The sequence below is a fragment of the Maylandia zebra genome, linkage group LG15, assembly GCF_041146795.1.
Source record: "Maylandia zebra isolate NMK-2024a linkage group LG15, Mzebra_GT3a, whole genome shotgun sequence".
Taxonomy (NCBI): domain Eukaryota; kingdom Metazoa; phylum Chordata; class Actinopteri; order Cichliformes; family Cichlidae; genus Maylandia; species Maylandia zebra.
Genome location: NC_135181.1, coordinates 38,926,167 through 38,931,161, shown reverse-complemented (window position 1 = coordinate 38,931,161; position 4,995 = coordinate 38,926,167). Strand labels below are relative to the sequence as shown.

The following is a 4,995-nucleotide window of genomic DNA, read 5'->3' as shown; positions in this document are numbered from 1 at the left end:
CTCTTGATTTGTGAGATGATTTAAAAAGGCTTTGTTTGGATTGCCTGTGCAATCCTAGATTCATCCAACATGAAAAACAAACGCCATCTTTGATTTGGACGAGTGGGTATGAAGTCCATCTGTTAACAATACCCCAATAAGAACAAAAAACCCTCGGGGCAATCAGAGCTTGCTGCCTTCCATGACCAAAAAACTTGCGAGACTCTAAACTTATTTCTAAAGTGTCCTGGTTTGATGGAATCACTTAAATAGGTTGGCAAGCGATAAACAGTTTGCGACAAGATGGCAGATCAAGCTCATCTTCGTCATCGGGCATCAGTTTAGAAACCGCGTTTCTAAGATGTGAGCTAACCCAGGTTTTGTTTATTAGCAGGAGGTTTCAGGGGAAACGTGCAAAGCAAAAGGAAAAATAACTTAATGGCATCTGATTTGTGAAATTCAATGTATAAAAAAAAAAACGATGAAAAGCTGGCAGCTGGAGTCAGGAGGTTCGAGTCAAGCAGTTATGGTGTGAAAACATGAACATATTGTGCCTTTAGAGAAAGTTTAAGAAAAACTGAGGCCCGATTCAAGCGCAGCCTCTTAGCATTTTGTTCATCCACCACGTCTATAAATCATTTGCCTGACCAGTCCTGCTCCCCGCAACTGACCGGCTCGACCCATTGGCCAGGAGCCAAGCCTGTGTCCGGACAAGGCCCTGACCCGTGAACCTTGGCCGGAGTCCCTGGACCAATGGGGTGAGGCCATCAGAGCTACGACCCCGGCAGCCCGGGCTACCTGCTGCTCTGGCATAATACGATTGGACACAGCCATCAGAATGATGGAGCACACTGAATTCTCCACGCTGACCACTCCAATGGCTGCTGACCAAAGCAGGCAGTGGTTTCAGCCCCTCTAAAATATAGGAAAATAGCCCTTTTGATGTTATGTCACAGATGCCTTTTTTGTGCTTTTTTTCCTTTCTTTTTTGTCTCTTGTCCATATTATGCTTTAAAGTTTCCTGGTTGCTGCAATTTGGGGCCTTTTCAGAAGAGCTGGGTAAAGAGTGTACCATTTGTCAAAGCAGTGTTTTAATTGAAAAGCCCCTATAGAGTGAAGCTCTATAGGGGAAGTTGATGTTAAATTTAGTACACTAAAACTCCACTTTGATGCACAAGTCACTTGTTACTTTAATACACTTGTAAATTTGCAGTTTTCCCCAGGTCCCACTGATTCATATTGTTATGTCGTATGTGAGGTAGGCCCATACTCAGATTACTGCTGACATTTCCTCCCTATCTCCACCTCTGTTTTGTTAATGGCACAACGTTCATGCTGGTAGTATAATTACTGACATTAGAGCGAGCCAAGAAAGACTCTGCAGGATGCTAACCCCACGAAGCCACAACTGCTGTTTGGCATTCAAGAGTAAAAGGTGCACCAGTGTTTCCCTGCCTTGGTCTATGTAAACTAAAGGAATGCTAGTGTATTCATACAGGTCCCTTGCCCCCCCCACTTCTCCCAACAAACACACCTGAGGGAACCCCTCCAAGTCAAAACAATTAGCATCCTCCTTGCCTGTGGAGTTAAATTCTCAGTGCAAACAAATGCATCCGACTGACAGGCAGCTTAGGCAAATGGCTTGTTTGGGGAGCGGGCTCAGTCTCTTTGGGCTTACAGAAAGGCTGAGTGAGTTTCAGCTGGGAGCGATTGCATTACAGAACAGCGTGAGAAAGAGAAGCACCTGTATATATCTCACCTGAAATCAAAGAGGATATCTCGTTGAGAATAGGATTTAGAATTTCCAGCACAATAGGTTTATACGCCCCAGGTGGGACGTTAAGAGATGCATAGGGTGACGTATAATGCAGTGGAAATTTAGTACAATTGAATGGAAGTGTCACCAGTTTCGTGACGCTGAAAGGTGCTGGAATTGAATCAGTGTTTGATAAATGGATGTAACAATAACTGCTATAAAAATAAGAATAAGTGGTCATTATTGGATGTGTATGTAAAGGTGATCATGTGCATTTTCCAAAAGATCTTGCAGACAGCACCATCATCATGCAGTTCATGACTCCTGCGTAACATGTTGTAGCTAGTCCAGAGCAGTGTTACTTTTTAAAAAGTAATGGGATACTTGCTTATTTATTCCTTCTGTAGAAATGCATCGAAACATGTTCTGGAAATGTTGTAGAAAGTTATTTGTTACACTGCTTGTTATAGTACAACATTGTCTGAGAGTGTCATGTAATTGACAGTTAGCAATAACAGCACAAATATTTATCTTAATAAGAAGGACATCCACAGGACGCAGTATTCAATTCTTACCACCAAGCCAATGGAAAAGTTGATGAAAGCCAGTCAGGACAGAGAAAAATGTTGTGGCAGCAGCAGTTTTACTGTAGAAGATGAGCACATTCTCTCTGTGAGGCTACAAGCTAGCTCATCTCTGCTTTAGTTAACTGCTGACAAGCTTTGGCCCTTGTATGTAGTTGGCACGCAGTCAGCTTCAGCATCACTCTGTGTCTGGGGGTCTCTTGCTGCTGGCTTGGGTTTAGCGTCTTGCCTTTGAACGTTCTTGGAGAGATTCGCTGTTATGTTCACAGCAGCGGATAGTTGTTTCTGGCCTGGATGGAGTTTGCACTTTGCTGTCAGTGAGTCTTGTGCTTTAATTCAATAAATTTACAGTAATGTAACCACTCTTCCAGCGTCGCGAACCATATGAACTGTGTTCAAGCAATTGTTGCACAATCATGCATTAAAAAAGGACATTTGATTTCTTTTTTTTCCTCTTTGGCCAAAATGCAGTTAGCCAAAGACCTCATGAAAGTAGATATTTCTTTGTTTAGTAATTGTAATCTGATTACCAAAGTAAGGTAATCCTAGGTAATATAGTACTACATTACTGAAAAATGTAATGTGATTATGTGCCTCTGTTAAACAGGGTGTAATCAGAGTGTGAAGCCATAATTCGTAACACTAGCCCTGACTCTTACAGTTATTGGTTACTGTATCCTATCCAATGGCTATGCACTCACCTCATAGACTGTATATAAAAGTTTTTGGGTTCAGTTACTTAAAGTTGAAGAGATTACATGAAATTTTGCAAATTATGTTCCCCATCAGACTCATTATTTGCTAGCTTGTGAGTGAGTGTGCAGTGGTCCTTGCTTTTTTAGAGCCATTGCTCACTCACATCTAGTGTCAAAACACCAAGATGGGCCAAGGTGGGTTTTAAGTAAGCAGTGGATGTGCTTGCTTTGCCAAGTGCATACACTAAACTGGAAATAGTACAGAGAAGATTAGCATGGTCCATGTGCAAGGATGACACGTAAAATCGTGACACGTTTACAAATTTAGGGGTGGCTGTGGCTCAAGAGGAAGACCAGGTTGTCGACTAATTAGAAGGTTGGCAGTTTGATCCCTACCTCCTCTAGTCTGTATGTTGAAGCATCCTTGGGCAAGATTCTGAACTCTGGACTGCCCCTGATACCAGTGTTGCCAACTCCTCAGTAAGGAAAATCGCTATTGGTTGTCCTAAAAGTCGCTAGAAGTCGCCAAATGATGTCATCGCCTAATTTGCATAATTGGTCATGCTAATTTAATTGTAACCTAAGATAAGATAAGATAAGATAAGATAACCTTTATTAGTCCCACACGTGGGAAATTTGTTTTGTCACAGCAGGAAGTGGACAGTGCAAAAGTTATGAGGCAAAAAATTAGAATACAATAAGAATAAATACAGTACACAACTGTACAGAATAGAATAAACGTTGTTGGACGAGAGAAATAACATCGTGGAAGAGACATAGTGAGTAAAAAACGTCCTAAATGCATTTAGAGTTTATTTAGAACTACAAATTAAATTTCTTTTGGCAATTATTGTTTTTTTAATGTCACAATTCCAACCCTGCTCCTTTACCCGGGCCTGGACCGGCAAAAGTGACCCGAAATAGGCACTCTGGTGGAGTTACTTTGTGTGTGAGAGTGTGTTTATAAGTAGTTCTAAAACCTTGTGATCCACAAAACAGCATAACGGTAAAAGAAGAACTGACTGCGTTACAGTCAGTGCGGGAGCAGCGGCTTCGCTCATGCGCGATTCATTTGCAGTTTGGACGCACAGGTGTGAACGTCTCTTGCCCTGATAGCAGTTGGGGGAGGACTATCCTCCGCCTGGGAGCGCTTTGGCACGGGTGAAGTGGCCAAAGCAGCACCGCTGCCTGTTGAGAGTAAGAGCGATACGTGTTTTCACGTCAAAAACTCGTCATAAACAAGTCTCCAATAATACCAGAAAAAGTCGCCAGATTTGTCGCTAGTCGCTTTTTAGAAAAAAAGTCGCTAAGGGGGTCTGAAAACTCGCTAAATATACAGAGCGTTCTCACTCCCGAGGCGCTAAGTTGGCAACACTGCCTGATCAAATCAAATCAAATCAAATCACTTTTTATTGTCACATCACATGTGCAGGCACACTGGCACAGCACATGCGAGTGAAATTCTTGTGTGCGAGCCCCACAAGCAACAGAGATGTGCAAACACAACAACACAAACGAGCAAAATACAAGAATGGCCAACCTGAAACTAATAAATATATGTACAATATATAATAGTGTATGCATTTCTGGATGTGTATACTAAATATTTTCCTGTGTGTGTGTGTGTGTGTGTGTGTGTGTGTGTGTGTATACACATTTTTACAAATTAAATAGTAAAAAAATAAAATAAAATAATAATAATAATAATAATAATAATAATAATAAAATATATAAAATATACAGAGTTGAATATGTGCAAAACAAGTGGCATTTATATACAGTGTGGAGTGCATAATGTTGAAGTTCCAGTAGTGATACATCTATTAGAGTGTGAATGTTAGGTTAAACGTGTTTACATACAGAAATAAGCACATTTATAAATGTGTGTGTGAAGGAGGTTTGGAGTAAAACAGCTTTAAGCGCGCAAAATAGAAACAGGTACTTGTATATCACTTTTCTATCCATGTCACAGTGACATGAC

General features: G+C 41.1%; 1 non-coding gene across 1 annotated transcript; it reads left to right on the top strand.

Annotated features, from left to right (window-relative positions):
* Positions 1-3,235: 3,235 nt before the first annotated feature.
* Positions 3,236-3,341, top strand: LOC111501599 (U6 spliceosomal RNA). The gene has a single exon (XR_002721574.1). It is a non-coding gene; the product is annotated as a U6 spliceosomal RNA (small nuclear RNA).
* The last annotated feature ends 1,654 nt before the right edge of the window (positions 3,342-4,995 follow it).